This window comes from Ambystoma mexicanum, chromosome 6q, assembly GCF_040938575.1.
Source record: "Ambystoma mexicanum isolate Mex_15411 chromosome 6q, UKY_AmexF1_1, whole genome shotgun sequence".
Taxonomy (NCBI): Eukaryota; Metazoa; Chordata; class Amphibia; order Caudata; family Ambystomatidae; genus Ambystoma; species Ambystoma mexicanum.
The window spans coordinates 1,667,348,589-1,667,366,118 of record NC_090937.1 but is presented as its reverse complement, the minus strand read 5'-3'; the positions used below and the strand labels follow the sequence as shown (position 1 = coordinate 1,667,366,118).

The 17,530-nt window shown below is 46.5% G+C and overlaps 1 protein-coding gene across 1 annotated transcript in view; it reads left to right on the top strand.

The window, feature by feature from the left end:
• Window positions 1-17,530, top strand: part of MRPS26 (mitochondrial ribosomal protein S26) — a 187,456-nt gene that overhangs the window by 29,105 nt on the left and 140,821 nt on the right. The window lies entirely within an intron of this gene.

Genomic DNA, 17,530 nt, shown 5'->3' with positions numbered 1-17,530 from the left:
GGACTGCAGTCTACTCTGTTCTAAACTGTGATATACTTCTGTGCTGGGGTGAGATTGATTGATTTGCCAATTCTGTCGGGCAGCAGATCAGTGTTTGCTTAAATAGTATAAAACATTTATATTTGATGGATTTTATTGCCCCCCACCCTAGTCCCACAACTTTATACTGATTAAACATGGGATGCAGCAGATTACGAGCTTCAACGTGGATCTCTCACCTAATTATATGCAGCATTCTCATTGGAAAAGGACATTTCTGAGCAAGAAGAGACCTCTGTAGGCGCCTAAAGATAATGACTAGTTGTGGAAATAGTGTCTCTCCTTTAATGGCCTGCGTGATGTCCTGGTGCAGAATAAACAATTCCATAACAAACCTTGTCAAATGGCAGACATTAGGCCTCATCACGAGTTGGCCGGTATCCCGCCTGGGAAACCGCCCACCTGTATTTGCATTACCGCCGCCCGTCCAGCATTTTTAGCCCTGGATCAAGGTAACGGATATTCCCCGTCTGCAAATCAGCATTTTGCCAGCGCTTAGAGCTGGGTGTAAATGCTGCCAACTCATGTTTGGGCGGTCCCTTGTGTGCGGCAGTAATGGCACTACCGCCGCATTTGAAGGGCTACCGCCCAACTCGTGATGAGGCCTATTGTGTAGTCCTCGCACAGTGTAGTGCTATTGAACTGGGAGACTCGAGTTAGCAATACCCTTGAGATTAATGGGGATGCAGAATTAACACAAACATCAATAATTGAAACGACTCAGGTAGTTGGCAAAAGGAGAACTGTTTTAATATCCATCATCTAAAACAAGAAGTACAACCGACATCAACGGACGTCTCGGCGCATAGTTTCTCAATGCATCTTGAAAAAAGCTTTATTTTATAACAAACTCGTCATAGGTGACGTCAACCTATGTATTTAATAAGGTCTTCCTACGTGGCAAACTACAAATGATTGGTTCTAAGGGAACATCTAAGTATAGATGTTCTCGCGCCTTGAAACACTTGGTATAGGCGTGTTATAAATGCCATATCATATCATAGGTTCCATACTAGTCTAAGAAAATGGGCTTCTTAACATCAGGTGGGGCACCTAAGCCCTCCCCTCAAACAGGTCACTATGAACATCAATAAATACACAACGTCCCATTGGTTACACAACTATAGGACCCTTAATCACACGGCCCCCTAATCATTGGTTGGCACTCTAACCTTTGTCAGTACTTTTCCACCTACGTTAGCAGCACACGCAGGCTGGTCTTCCAGGTGCTGGTGAGCTAGTCCTTAACCATAGCTTCCCACCAATTAGCATGTCATCTATCATCACCACAGTGGTCTGCTGTCAATTAAGACTTTGAACTTGTCCTTGGGAGTGTTCTTTTGCTCTGGAGAATTCAGGGGAGTGAAGGCACGCTATGCCCTCATGCATAGGTGTGCAAAATAGAGCTCTGGTCTATTTAAAATACTATTTTCTAATAGACCTCAGATGTTTTCCTTGTTTTTGTCCATGTCTTCTGAACAGGAGTTTTGTTCTTTCACACGATTTGTATCAAATGTGTGCTTAGCTCAGCCTGATACGACCTTGGCTTCTTGGGCTCATCCAGCCTCGCCTTTCTGAGTTTCACTTCTGTTAATTCATTCAATTGTTTTGAACTATGACACACTGGACAGGAGGCCTTCCTTTTTTAGTCCAGCTCCTTTCTTTACTTGCTCCTATATATGTATACATTGACGCAATCTATTCACTATAAAGCTAGCCTCAAGAATACTTTGTCTGCTTGCGTTTCTTTGCATATGTACATGTGTAAAATTACTTGATATCATCATCAGTTCTGTAGCATAAGTTTCTTCAGCTTGATCCCAAGATGTCTGTCAAGGCTCCAGTCTTCAGGCTCAGGAGTGGCACGAACCAACCATCCCCTTTGCAGTCTGCAGTCTGAGCGCTTGCAAGTCTGACCTTACACAAGACACCAAGACTCCAGCGGGGAAAGAGGGTTAGGAACACAATGGTTGGATGGGTTCAGCAGACGGGTAACAAGTGAGAGGGTTAGGAGAGAGGAGGTGGATAGGGAAGGGGACAATGGATAACACAATAATCATACACTACACATCGTACAATACACAACAGAGAGTTAGAAAGAGACTTATCTCTCGGTTGAGCACTGGCCTCCTGCCTGCGTACTCTCAGGTCCGGTGTCTGTCTGGAGCGTATTACCGCTGCAAGAGAGCAATGAGTTACTATATTGCGTGTTACTGCACACACCTTAAACAACATTTTGCCAGCATGCAATTGGTTAATTTTCACCCTGTTGCGTGTGCTAAGCAGTGCGGAGCACTATGAGTTAGTGTGCAGGTTAATGCCTTTAATGAACCGGCACATGCGGAATAAGCCGCATTTGGCCCCGAACTGTACTGGTGGATTCACTGGGTCGCGGACGCTTGAGCAATCCGAGTTATATGGGTGTGCGATTTGCCGCACGTGACGTGTGGCGGCCTAACCGCACTGTTACGCGGTTCCTCCACGTGGCTAATTGTCATGCAAATCACATGCACTGCTCTGCGCTCATGGCCTGCTCAGCGGTATGCGCACGTTATATCAGTTGTGCTCCCGTGCCCAGGTAAGAGACGTGGCTGTCTTGTAGCAGGGGGGACAGTGGATCGTGGGCAGAGTCCCCTGCGCGTGCCCCAGGCAGCCTTCACTGGTCGTGCTAGCCCCACGGTGTGGTGTCTCCACCCTGCCGTGCCCCAGGCAGCCTTCACTGGTCGTGCTAGCCCCACGGTGTGGCGTTGCCGCCCTGCGTGTTCTCCCCCATGCAGCTGGAGTGCTTCTATTGCACGCGCTACTTGGCTTCCTCTGGCGAGGGGCCTGGGTAGAGGTTGTTTGGGGCGCGGCCACTCGTGCTGATCCCTGTACACGGAGCTCTTCAGGACATGTCCTTTCCGGTCGGAAGCTTAAGCACAGCCCTGTGCTTTGGTTGTTCTTGTGCACACGCGCAAGTCCTGCCCTTTTTGGGCTTGTCCCTGTAGTTCTCGGCCCAGAGGAGTCTGGGTAATGTAGTCTCTGAGGCCTTTCTCCTGCAAATAGGGCATAAGAGTTTCCTATAAGGATGGATTCTGTGTCTTGTGTGGTTTGTCCACATAACCTGGTTTTGGCCCTTTACTGGGTCCATATTAGAGGGGTTTACACCCTGCCCCATGACAATGTCACTTATCTTTGATACTTTCTTGATGCCTTATAGAATATCTTCATTCTTTTGTCCCTGCATCTCTTCTATGTACGTCAGCTGGTTTCATGTGTGACGTCACCACTCTTCTCTTCCATTCAGCTGTCCTGTTTCTTCTGGGATTTCAGTCAAATGTCCATCACACTGTCTCGTATGCAGGTATGGTTTTCTCAATGGGCACCTTGCTTCCAGGATTCTCCTTGGTATCTGTATGTGCAATGGTTTTGCTCGTGTCTCACACTCTGGTTCCCAACATATAGGCAATATGGGTGAAGTGGTTGAGGTGGGGATGCTTGGCTCCGTCTCTACACTATGATATATGTTCTGGTTCTAGAACATCCTCCCTGTGGAAATGGATGTAATTTACATTTCTATTTTGCCATTCATCGTGCTGCTGTGCTGGGTGCTGCTTCACAGCTCCTCTATGCAGGTAGGCCTTCCAAGGCACTCTGTTTCCTTTTTCTCTGCTTGCCTGCACCGCCTTGCATTGTGGGTATTAATCCTTTGCACAACTGAGTTGTTTGCACAGGGGTGCAACACAGCCCTTTTTGGTGGCTAAATTAATGTTTTGTGCTCTCACTGCCTGCCGTGGTGCATATCTCTGAGCTGCACCCTGAATTCTGAGTTTTTGGTCGCTCAGTGTCTTGTTGTTCTTGTGCTCCTTTGTCCCTCTACCTACTCCAAGATGGCTGGCCCACCTTAACCATTTGGTGGCTTTCCTCACAAACTTCCGCCTGGCCCCTTGTGATTGGTCCTTACTTCCATCACTTTCTCGGCACCAGCTACTAAGGCCCACACAAAGGCCCCTGTCTGCTTTCTGTCCGCTACCGGAACGCTACATTGATCCACTACCGCATCCTTACCCTGCCTGGTGCTACCAGCTCACTCAGTTATGCAATTGGACTACCAAGACTCTCGTACTTCCCTCTCCATGTGCTAGTTCCCTCCTTCTGCTTACCCTTCTCTTCCCTTCATGCTCCTTCACTCTCCCTTTTGCCTGCTCCAACTGGTCTCCTTGTTTTGCTCTCTTATGCTCTTGTTTCAGGACTCTCCTAACTCATACCTCATTTCTTTTACCTATGGTGCCTTAGCATCTGCCTTTGATAGTCAAATTTGGGTGCGTTTTTCATTTAACGTTTGGCCCTCAATTGTAACCTGCTAGCCCAGTGACTGTTCCTTTACCGCTGTACTTGCATATTTCTCCTGTTGCCTCCTCTCTTTTTTTAAAGCATTTTAAAAAGGACATCTTGGCCTCCAACCCAGGTCTCCCCATATCTGATACCTATTCCAGCGCCACTGCCAGACAAACCCTTACGGACATCCTCTTTGTCGTTCCTTCGCCAGATCTCTGGACCCCTCATATGATTTCTGTGCTCTGTCCTGTCTCCTCCTCTCCCATTAATGGAGGCACCCGCTGGGGAGTCCTCATGGATTCCTTTTGACTCCTCCAGAGTCGTCATTAATGTTTACATGAATGTCTACTTAAATGACACTGTCCTGGTGCAAGGCCCCGAGGCCAGTCAACTCCTCTTTGATAGGTGGTTCCCTCGCCTCATTAACTTCCTCTCATCTCCTGCTGTCCCCTACTCTCCTCCCTTGGCTACCTTGCCCTCTTTTCCTTCCTCCTCTGCCCCATCTCAGGCTCCCTCCACAGGGCGTACCTCATATTTGTACCCCTCTCCGGAAGGTCCTTAAGGCTGGCAACCTTCTTCACCCTGCCACTCAACTCTCGCTCTGCTGTCAAACATTCCTCTGGCATGTACCACCTCCTCAAAGAACTTGACCTTGATGTCCTCTGTCTAATGAGACATGGTTCACGGCCTGCTCTGTCACGAGCTTTGACACTCTCCTCCCTGATGGCTACAAGATCCTCTCCGCCCCCAGATCTACCCGGCCTGGAGGGGCTGTAGCCCTGCTTCCCTGAGTGGATTCCTGCCTCTATCATCCCCACTCAGACTTAATCCTCTTTTGAATGCCTTGTCTGCAGGCTCTCTCTCTCTCCTAGCCACTCTTACTGTTACTACTCTCTGCTGCCCCCCTGGTCAATTTTCATTCCAAGTGGGCAGACCCATCCTCCTCCCTCCTGGCCTCAACCACTCAACTCCTCCTTGGTGACCTCGATATCCATTTTGATTCGCCCTGTTCCTCATCTGCGCTCTTTCGCGACCTCTGCGATTTGACTCTCCCTCTCTATCCTCCCCTCTGGCCCGACTCGCTCTGCTGGTCACACACTTGATGTCTTGATCTCCCCTGGCCCCCCTCTCTATTCCCCTCACCACTCCTCTTTCCTGGAGTGATCACTGCTTACTCTCCTCCCATCTTTCCATCTCCTCCCCTCAAGCCAAGCCTACCCCAAGATTCCCACCACCTTCTTGGACATCCGGCCCATGAAGCGTGTCAGTTGATGTTTTCGATGACACCTTCCCCCCTCCACCCCTGGTTGACTCTCACCCTGACACAGCCCTGTCCCTGCTTTACTCGTCTATTTCTGCTACTCTTGATGCTCTTGCCCCTGTCATGAGGATCCGTTTGAAGTCGAAAGCCAAGTGCAATTGGACTGACCTGCTACACTACCTAAGTGTAGGGTGGCTGAGATTCCTGCTCATCCTCTGACAAACTGGCTTGTTGCCTGCTCCAAAGGCAAGAAGAGAGTCCACATTCAAGCCTGTCTCTCTGCGGAATCTAACAACTCTGCCGAACTCTTTAAAATCTGTAAGGAGCTGGCCAACTCTGCTTCAGTCTCCACCCCTTCTCTCGCCTCCCAGGCTCTTTGCAATGCCCTTGCCTCTCACTTTATCTCTCAAACCCTGGACATCCTGTCCACCCTCTCCTCCGCTCTCCATCCTCTCCGCTTACTAACCCTCCTTCACCAACCCCCCATTCTCCTCCTTTCCTCTTTTCTCCCCAGATGAGGTCGCTAGACAATCCTGATCTATGAAAACCTCATCAAAACAGGTCCATCCCTGTTCCTCTAAAACCATTAAGGATCCACATCGATACCCTCACCGATTTCTGCAACCTCTCCTTTGCCTCTGGATATTTCCCCTCCCCTCTGAAGCACTCCCTTGTGCATCCTCTCCTCAAGAAACCCACAGCTGATCCTTCTTGTCCGGTTAACTATCGCCCAATTTACATTACTCCCTGTTAGGAAAGATTTCCATTTCATGTGGTGTTTTCCCTCCAGTTGTGTACCCCATCTTTTTGCTGATGTTTAACACCATAGTCTGACTTTACAAGAGGAGCCCAGCCTTCTGCTGCACTCCTCTGGGTATTTCGCTCACTTTCTTTTTTTCTTATGTTTTATTTCACAAGTCAGTTAGTTTACAATTGAAAACTTTTAACCCATTCCATGTTTAAAAGAAACAAGGTCCAAAAAGAACAAAAGACAAACGGCGGAAATAAGGACCTTCTGTAATCGCAGAAATGTTCAGGTCTCGGGGTTCTCAACCAAATTTGACTTTTTGAAATTTTGTTTGTGTTAATGCGTCTTTGGTTGCATTTTCCCGGTTTACCGCCAATTAGATGTCCTGCAGCAATTCTTCAAGTCTTATTGCCAGTCTAATCAAAGCCAAGTTGATGCAGATTTTTTTTTTCACCTTCGATCAGGGTTCTCAACCAGTCGTCAATGTCTCTATAATTGTATTTTCTCAGGATGTCTCCTGAGCAGATTTCTCTTTCATGTCTCAATCTTTTGCAGGTTAACGCCCGATGTTTCAACTATTCTACAGTGACCGCATCCTCACACAATCTACAACCGGATTCACCTTTTAGTTTTTTCCTTCTCTCTAGTATTTCTCCAGTTTCTAGAAAGTTCATTCAAAATCGTATGTATATTGACCTCAGGTACCAGTTCGGAAACAGCTTCAGGTAACTGGAAAAGTTGTTCAGTTTGCAGGGGTGTGGGGGAGGGGGTTGCCCAGAAATCCTCATAGTTTTTATATTTCCAAAGATCTTCCTGGGTCTCAATCCAATCTCTTGTATAAAGTTTTTTCTTTGTTTTGTCTCGGTTCCTCAATAGGTCTTTCTCAGTTAGGTCCTCTAACATTGCTCTGCAGGTGTTCTGCCAATCTTTGAGAATTACTTCTGACTGATCTTTCAGGGCTTGGTCGAGTACTTTAAAGCCTCCTGCCGAATTCTTCTCTAAGCATTTGCGATAGAATTGAATGCTTCCCCATTCTGCTATGACTCAGCGAAGACAAGGCAAGTTCTCTCCTGATTTATCTATACCGGTAATGATTTTGGCAACTATAGCACTGCTCGCCAAAATAGTCCTTCCAGGGCCGGCCATATCTCTGCTGGTAGAAGAAATGCAGTTTTGGCGCCATAGGTTAGTATAGAAACGACCTTCATCCTGTAGGAGGTTACCAGCGGTTGGAGGATGAACTTACAAGGTCTTTATAGAATGATCTTCCCTTATGTGGCCAAGTTGACTGTCTTTTCTCAGATCAGCAGTTCTTGGAGCCTCGCACCTGCTGTTGTTGACGCACACTCCCAGATAGCTAAATGAGTTCACTTCCAGGATTCTTTGCCCTTTAAGGTACCATCCAAACCAGGCTTTTTTCCTACTGGTGATTCCAGCACTCAGCCTTAGGATTCTGACTTGTCGGGGTCGATGGTTAGGTCGTTACAGTCCACGTATTCCTGGAGGGCTACTAACTGGCACCGGAGGCCTATCGGTGTCTGATCCATCAGTACTATATCATCTGCGTACAGCAGTCTTCCGATAGTCGTACCTGCTACCTTTGGAGGAAAACAAAAAATTTGATCAAAGGCTGCGTCAACATCTGAAACAAAAAGGTTGAAGAGTCCTGGGGCCAATGGGCAACCTTGTTTCAAGCCCATCCAGATGTTAATATGGTCGGGCAATAACCCAGTTTTATCCAGCCTGATCTTTGACTGTCTTCATATAGGTCTTTCACGGTTTCCAATATTGCGACAGGACAGTTCCATTGTCCAGTTTGTTCCACAATTTCGGCCTTCTAATGGGGTCAAACGCCTTTTGAAAGGTCTATAAATGCCACAAATGTTTCCTGCTCCTTATCTCTCAGCGCTCTGAATTTAAGTTAATCAGAAAAATATTATCAATTAACCTGGCAATTTCATCTGGAAGGGTGTTATTTGTAGGGATTGCCGGGTTCCAATAAACATTGAACGGTATCAGAGTTCTTGTCCGACCCACCATAGTTTGTTCTAATTGTAAGACCACCATTTGGATGCATGGAGACAGATTCTCCGTCTGTAATAGGGAACAGTTCAGATCATTTCTAACGGCCAACAGTAGGCTTGACATAGGTCTTCCCTTCTGACCTTTTAAGGCCGGATTCAGCAACACACAGTATCCCTCTAATAAAGGACTTTCAATCAGCCACATTTCCTGCAGGCACATCACTTGATGGACGTCCTTTTGTAGTACTCCAAATAGCCAAAACCCTGGTGTTCCAACTAGCCAGAGACCGCGCTCCTCCCGGGTCCTTCTTTTGGCATTGTTTCTTCATTTTGTTGGCAAGGTGGTTTGATAGCCACTCACACTTGTCTTCGTCACCCCCAGTTTCCCTGCTTGGTTTTTTGTCTTTGGTTGGAGCACTCTCATATCTAGTTGTCTCAGTTGACTCCCTCCTAAATTTTAGCTGTTTCGTTGGAACTGGTCTTTGATAGCGCATCGTAGGACTTTGGTGTATTTCAGTCTTCTCTTTCACTGCTCCGGTCTTTTTTTCATATAGGTCGTAGCCCATCTGTCTTAGTTGAGCTTCGTCCAACAGGAGTTGTCTCGCTAATCTCGAGACCGTGTGTAAGATCACCTTGTCTGTACATGACTCTTCCACAAATTCAACTATAGCCAAATCATTAGACGTGATCAGTCTCAATGCTGATATGTGCTGGAGGAGTCTAACCACATTAGCACTATTGAGAATGAATCTGTCCAAGTGTAGCATCCTTTCCAGACGCAGCCTATAAGTGTTTCTTGTTTGAGGCCTTATATCAGTTACTGATTAACGTCTCTTGCGGTCCTTCTCAGTAGGGCACGATAGCTTGTGGCTAGGAGAGGATACTCTTGATCTTCTTTCTTCTTTTGGAGTTATGGACTGTCTTCCGGGTTTCTGCTTCTGTCGTTTTTCTTCTCCCCCCCTCCCCACTGTATTACATAGTTCAGTGCTACTTGTCTCGTTATTTGACTGTATACCAAGATTCCTGTAGGACATTGGTCCTGTGTCCTGGTAATTTGTTCTTGGGCGCTTTGGCATTAAAACTGCTGTTTTGAAGTGTTCGTGAGGCCACGTGCTGAGTGCGGTCTGCTCCCTAATTCTTCGGCGGCCTTGTTAGGCGAGTCCGTCCCACTCTCTTAAAGTGCACCACCTTCCTCTTGGTCCGGATCAGACTCCTTTTCTGAGTGGCTTCCCTCTATGTTCCTCTCATCATCAGAAATTGAGTAGGTTGAGAAGTCCATTGGGTCAATTTCGGATCTTTCTTCGTCCTCTGGCATCTCTATTACCACTTTTCTTTCTCTCAGTTGAATTTTGAATTTGTTCGGTGGATCTTTGGGTAAATTCTTTGCACTGCCGAGAACCTTTGGTAGCGTCAAATATTTTATAAATGTTCGACTTTGGTTGGATTTTTGTGGCACAGTTAGGGTTTGGTTCTTTGGTTTCTTCTGGGCTGCCTGTGTGAGTGGCACTACAATTTTCTTAGTTTCCGATGTCTTTGCTCTCTTCTAAGTAGTCTCTGGTCTTTTGTTGCCGCCATTAGGCCCTCTTTTAGTGAAGATCTCTCAAATGGGGACATCGGAAGTGTTTTTTGTTAATTTCCCCTTCCACGTTGTTGAAACCTATTTCGGAGTCTTCAACAATCATCATGTCAGCCGGGTCTTCTGTTTTTTTTACATGTGTTTCTTGTTTGAGTCTGTTCTTGATTCCAGAGCAAGAGTGTTCTGACCACCTGGAATCGTCTCTGGTAGAGATGTGTTTGTGTTGGGCATGCCTACTTTCTTTAGCAGTAGTGTTGAAGCCATCAGGGTTTCAGTTTCAGAGGAGTTCTGATTGTTTCCACTCCTGGGGACAACCAATTGCATTTCGTTCTCTGCCGAGATCCTGATGTTAGTTGAAGCTGTGGTTACCTCGTGCCTCTGTGTTAGCACCAGCCTAGTAGATTTGGCCCGGTGAGCGTTAACTTGCTCGATAGTTCTCCCCACTATTTGATTAGCTGTGTTGATGTCGTTAATCTGGCCCAGTAAGTGAGGCAAGTCTGAGAGGCTACATTATCCTACTGTAGCGTCGGGCACCCTTGAGGCTAGTCTCCTTTCTTTTTTGCCTTTCATGATGGACTCTATTATGTCATGTAAAAGTTGGGAGACCTGTGCCGTACTGTTGTCCATATTATTCTGTACTGACATTACACCCTCCTATAGCTTCATAAATGGCACTAAGATTGCCGTCATTGTAGTCACTAGGAGGAAGTTGTCATCCTGCTGGGTTCCTGGGACCGTATTTTTGGTGGTCTTCTCACTCCCTGGGCATTCATCCTCAGTTGTCATTGTTGAGGCCTCCTTGTTCCTCGTTAGTGATTCATTGCTTTCCTTCTCCTCTTCCGTCAGATCTGTGATTGCAGTCATTGATTCTCTTGATCTAATGAGGGCTGTCAAGTTGTTGCCTTTGCTCGGTTGTGCAGCGCCCGTTGAGGTCACAGAATTCAAGTTCCCATCTAGGCTTTCAATTGCTCGATGTTTCTAACAAAATCTCTTCTGATAGTTCGGGGGTCTCACAACCTGCTTCTTGTCCAGCCGAGCAAGTGTCGTTCCCTCAAGCTCTGCACTTCAGGCTGGAGGGAGTGTTTTCCCCAAAGTTAAGTCGATATTGGAGTATTGAAACTGGTATGGTTTTGTGGTTTCCGTATACTATTAGCATCTTGCTTCCTGAAATACACTCCATGTTTCTGGGTGTTCAGGAAGTCTCTCCTTGGGGGAAGCCACGGGCCCATTGTAAAAGCGGCACTCCTGCTGTCGTTAGTTAATTTGCACCTTTTAACTGTATAAGAGGACACAGGGCTCGGGATAAATAAACACTCACACTTGACCTTGGCCCTGTCTGTCTTTCTTCTCCAATGGCAAGAGTAATGGACTCCACTTGAAGTCAAAGTTTTTTGAGTTTTTCCTTTTCAGGGTAACGCCCGTTGAGCAGTTTGTATTTGTAATTGGTGGCATGGCTTCCACAAGAGTTTTCGTCCTCAAGTGATGGGTTTTGGTGTCATATTGACCCTTTTTAGGAGTAGCTACGGGGACCCCCATTTCCGGGTTTATTTTCTCCCATTCTAATTCAGGTTCCTTCTATTTGTGCGCCATGCATTCATTGGAACTCTCCACGGGGGCTTTGGGGGGGTTGCCGTTGGCCACTGGGTATATCCATCTGTGGCTTGGTGTACACTCTTTGTGGTTCCTGCAACAGGGTCTACTGGTGGTTGGTTTGAATTTGGAGGAGCCACCAGGGGTTGCAGGTTTTCAGTGGTACTTTCTGCCAGATTGTTCATGTACTGGGCAGTACTTGCCCCAAAGTTGACTTTTCTCATAATCGGGCAATTAGGTGTGGATAGCTTTGCTTCAAATTCGTCTGGTCTGGGCTGTGGCGGATCTACTTCCGCTGCCCATGATGGTGTCGAGCATTGTTCACCCAGCTCTGCTTCCTCCAGGTTGGGAAGGGGGTGTGCATCATCCAGTCCAACAGACAGCGGCTCAGTGGTTTCATTGCTAATACCCGCAGACTTGGAGGCATGCGGCAGCAAATTCTGATTAGGTTGCCGCGCAGAAAAGAATAAGGACGCAGCCAATGCGATGTTTGAATTGTTCAGGAATTCACCACTCTCCCTTACCTGGTCATTCTGCGAGGGTAAAGCCGCTGTCGAGGGTCCACGGACACTCTACACACTCCGCTTCGCTTGGCTTCCAGGTTTTGCGCGCCAGCGATCAGGGACGGAGCGTTCCGGTTACAATGAGGAAAGACTTCTTTTCTCAACAGTCCGGGCCGTAGAAAGAAGGACTGCTTTTCCGAAGGTTTACTGCAGTCTTTCACAGCAATCTGTAGAGCAAAGAGCTGTTTCTCAATTCAGGATCCAAAAGTTACGTAGCAGTAGAGGCGGCACACCAGACACTCTACACACGCCGCTCACTTTTTATGGGGAAACTGACATGCCCTTAAGAAAGTCAGTACTGGGAGACTGTTTCCCTTAGTCCTTTCCAATGTTGCAACTTTTCTGCGACATGTAACAATGTACCTTTCAGTACAGTACACTTGGGTCTATTAGTAATTTCCAAAGGCCCTAGATACACTCTAAGGATATTTTAGGAGAAGTGCAGATGTGCCTTGGACAGGGCTGGTAGCAGCTTATTTTGTATATTTGTAACCCTTTCTTGGCAGGTAAACCACGATTACCGCGTTTGGCGCGAATAGGTGGTCTGGCTCCAAAATGGCCATGCCATGAGGTTCTTTGTCCTGTCCTTTGGCCATCTTGCCCCTTTACCTTCCCCCAGGTTGAGCCGACCCCCGGGTCAGTCATTATTTGGGCATGCATTCTGCTGCGAAACGCCAAGCGTTCGCAAGCTTCTGCATTCCTTGTGTGTGGGCTGGGATGTCTGTTCCCAATACACTTATGGGTGCCAGAGAGTCTGGAGTGCTGTGAATGCCTGGGACCACCGTGGTCCGTGATTGGCCCACGCACAGTATGCCTGTATGTGAGCAGGTCTCCCATTGGGTCCTCTTCATTTTGGCGCGAAGGAGATTCTGGATAAGAGAAGGCCCCAAACACCCATACCATGTCGATCTCTGGAGTTCTCAGTGAACGAAGGATAGGATCCAAGTATCCTGAAACTAAGAAGCCGAGTCAAGGAACCGCTGGTGACCCGCTGGAAGGTTTGGCACCTTGAGCCTGCTGTCGTTCCGTGGGATCCCTCTGCAACTGGTCGTCCTAGAAGGTCTGCGAAGACGCTTCGACCCATTGAAATAGTGGGAACTACTATTCTCGGCACCTTCATCAAACCCTGCAAGTAAGCCTTCTCGGAAGTGTCCCTGGGCCATCCAGTGGGCTGACCAGCTTACGCAGACTTTGCCTTGATACCGCCACCATTTCGAGGAGGCACTTGAACCTTGGTACGTCGCTAGCTCTGTGTTCACGGCACTCGCACCGAATTTCGTACACTGGGCGTTCCCCGGTCTGGAGTAAAGTGAGTGCGCCTGAACAGTATACGCGGTCACTGTGACGAACTTTGCAGGTGCCCCTCTTGCCCCTGAAGCCTGCTGCAGTTAAACTGGCCTGATCCATCCACCAGTAGCAGAGAAATCGCCACTGTCCCGTTTGGGATTCATTGCTGTATCTTCGTCGCTGAAAGCCACAGAGCTGCCAAATTACAGCACTTGAACCTGCAACCGAAGTGGACTCGACTGCCGAAGTTTGAGTGCGCCCGGGTTCAGTCAGTAATTGCAACCCTAACTGGTCGCCCCTAGTGCCTCCCTCCATTTTAACACACGAGTGGCCCCTGGGCCCCCCCCTCTCCTTTCCACTACTAGTGTGAACTAGAGAACTATTCCCAACTCTTGGAATCGACTCTGCCCTCAAGTGGAGACCCTCCTCGAATAGTGGGAAGCTATTCTTCATCGCTTCACCCACCTTCCTGAGCTGCTACAGACCCCAGAGAGACCCGTTTTGCGCATTTGAACTACCGCGTGCGCTAGCATTGCATGCACATTTGAGCAATAGGCTCCGCTCTTCTTAGGGACTGGACTGCCTCTTAATTAGGAGTGTGTTGGATGCAGAAGGGACTAAAGACTATTTGCACTGCCTGTTTCCTTCTCCTTTTAGGTTTTGTACCCATTTAGTGCATTAACCCTTTAGACCCCATTGGTCTTACATATATGTATTTAGATAGGATTGTGTTGGCTTAATAGTATTATTGTGATTTGGTTTGTGTGTTGAACTCAAACGCATTGAAATACATGTATTTGTATTTTTAATATATCTACACCTGATTGGGAGTGATTTGTAAATGTCCTTTACTCTGTGTGCTCATTGAGGTCTTTCAGTCACCCTCACCCCTCCTGAGACCTAGTCTTGACCGCCGCCAAGCTACCTTGATTGGTCTGGCTTGTCCAGAAGGTTACCCTGTTCCAAGAAACTAGGCTGGCCACCTGAACATCTGCCCACCAGGTCAGAGTTCAGAAATCCCTCTTAACACTCCCTTTTTGGGTAAACTCCTGTAAAAGCTGGCCATCTCTCAGCTTAACCTTCATTCTGATTCTGTTGGCTCTCTCCATGACCACCAATCTGGCTTTAGAGCTGCCAGAAGCAAGGAAACTGCTCTCCTGAACATCTGCGAAGACCTGCTCTCCAGCCTTGACTCTAACATTCCCTCCGTCCTTCGGTCCCAGGTACCTACACACCCTGCCACCCTCCTACACTGTCTCCGGGCCACCACTTGCACTGGGGTCTGAATCTGTACCCATACAGTTCCCCCACCCACTCTTCTTCTGCACTTATCAGATATTCCCTATCTGACTAACCCAGCACTTGCTGGCTGCACTACCACTGTATATTGCCTTTATTTTACTTATTAATATTTATTCAGTTCTCTCCGCTGTTCTGCACTTTCCAATTCTCCCCCCTTCCATGCACTTTCCTCCTTTTCCCTTTCCCATGCACTTGCACGTTCTTTGTTACTGGGCCTAGTAAGACCGTTGTTTTTGTTTCTCCCCTTTCCCCTCCCTTTGCCTGGTTGCACTCTCAATCACTTGTGTATGACTGCGATATAAATAAAATATTTCATTTCCTCCTAAATTCTAGTGTGCACATTTACATTCTGTCTCTCCCACCCTACCACTAGCCTCTGATGAGTAACAGAGCACGTCTTAAATAGATGTAGTTCTCTAAAATGAAGTTCTGCATACTGTATTATACATGTTATATCAATTCAATAATTTTCATAACAGCCAATGTTGTGTGGGGAAATGATATCAAGAGATCCACTTGGATTTGCCTGATACATAAACATGAAGATGAGAAGGCAACATGGCCATGTTAGCAATACACCTAAATTCTTCGTCCTGATTAATTCCTCTACGTAACGTGTCCATAATGGTCATCAGTTTGAGTTCTTTACGTCTGAGCAATTATACTTTGTTCCCTCCTCTGAATGGTGAAGTAAGTCGTTCTAATAAAACGGTACACAAAATAGATGCATACTGGATTACAACCCGAATAAAGGGAGTTGGACCATAGGTCAGAGGCGATATCTTTTAAGTACGAAATAGGAAGTATGAGGGAATGGAGCAAACGTGTAGTGGTAAAGCATTCCAGAACCTGGGGGCAAGAAGACAAAGAACGAACGCGAGATTGAGCGCAAGGGGGCTTAGGATCAGAAGGCAGGAACTGGGAATTGGATCGCATAGGTTGGGTACAGAGAAACCAAGGCACAAAGGTAAACCAGTGCAAACCCATAGACTTGTTTAAAAGTAATAGAGAAAACTGAATTGTAGACAAGATTCAAAGGATAACCAACTGGCAGTGAAGGGGTAATGGAGGAACGAGGAGGAAATGCAACTGAGTTTGTGAATAGCAGAGTTCTGTGCAAGAGGGACAGATGCGAATCAGGAAGACCATAAAGAAGACCAGAACAATGGCAAGGTGGAGAAAAAAACAAGGGTAGTGATTATCATTTTAGTGGCACGGTAGGTAGGTAGGTGAGGAAAGGGTGAGCTTTTCAATTGTTACAGTTGAAAGCGTCAAGACCGTGCAGTATTTAAAATATTTGAGGCAACTCCTGTGAGGGAAGAATCGTAAAGAACGCCTACGTTGCGGATATAAGATGAGAAGGAAAAAAAAAACAGGCTGGAAGATGATAGATGGGGAGAGATGGCGGGGGATGTGGGGTGCACAGTAAGGTCTGGAAAAGAGAATTTCAGTCTTGGAAGCGTTAAGATGCAAAATGCATGAGTGCATCCATGTTTGGATAGCAAGTAGATATTCAGAAATGGAGGAATGTCGAGAGTCAGAATAAGAGATCTACAGTTGGGAGTTTTCAGTATAGAAGTGTGCGGACAGCCCAAGAGAGACGATAGCAGATGGGGGGGGAGCATTGTATAGTGAAAAGAGAAGAGGGCCTAAGACTGATCCATGAGGGACTCCGTGAGCAAAAGGAAAGGAGGGGGGATAGTTCATGGCTCTAAGGTATTCTTGTTTATGTACTGGGTTTTCTAATTGAACTTCCAATGTACCATTTTCTGAGTTTGCACTGGGTGCCATAGATGACCTAGCTAGTGTTGCAGTTCATGAATGTTGGGATCTTTTTACCATTCCGCACTGTAATATCTTTCAGTTTTTCCAACATTTATTGGCATATATTCATCATCCAGTTTGTGGTTCTCCTTTGTTTGTGGCATCCAAGTTAGTGCATCCTTTTGTTCATATGGAACGTGGGTTTAAATAACAGACTAATCTTGTTTCTAATTGTCAGTGATGCATGAAAAGTTAGTAAAGGTATACTTAATGCATATTAACTAGTCTTTATTCACGTTCAGTATGTTCCAATGTTTATTTTTCTTTAAAGTCAGTACTGTATGTAATTATTAAACTAACATTAACGTCTTTCTCTTTTTTCTTTCTTGTGTTTGGAGATTAGTTTTCTGTAGGGACTTTTCTTTCCAGTGCTTTATTGATATGCCATTTTTGTGGTGTAATAGTAGTTTCTCTCAAATTCCTTATACGTGCTGCAGTTCCTCTTTATTCTCAAATTTACCCCAGGGTATATTTTTGATAATGTTGTATGGATGATTGTTCTTGGCGCGTAGGAGACTGTTTCCTGGTGTTGGTTTGATGTGCAAAGTGGCTTGAATCGTCACATTCACAATATAACTTTCGAAGTCCAGAAAAAATATTTGTTCTCTGTTGTAATTCATACAGGCTTTGAAATTAAGTGGAGCTGGGATTTATTTAACTCCTTCTTGTAGCCTTGAAGAGCCTCCTTAGCGTGACATGAACTGCTCCGAGGAGCTACTTTTGGCTCCTCAGGCAAACTAGTGCTGAACAAACACTTTTCTGAATATAGCTCTGTGCATTTGGGACAATCTATAAATAAACATTAGGGCACATCTAGAAGATGGAGCATACTTTGTGCCCATTTCTGTCACTTGCAATTGTTTAAAGTCAAACCGTTGAAGCAGAATATATTGTGCAGGATCCAAAATTAAGATTCAACGAGCAGGGGTTAAAACCAGCTTCTGGGTTTCGGGCATTACCTAGTAGGCAGGAGCTACTGCTGGGGAGCTAGGAGTGAAT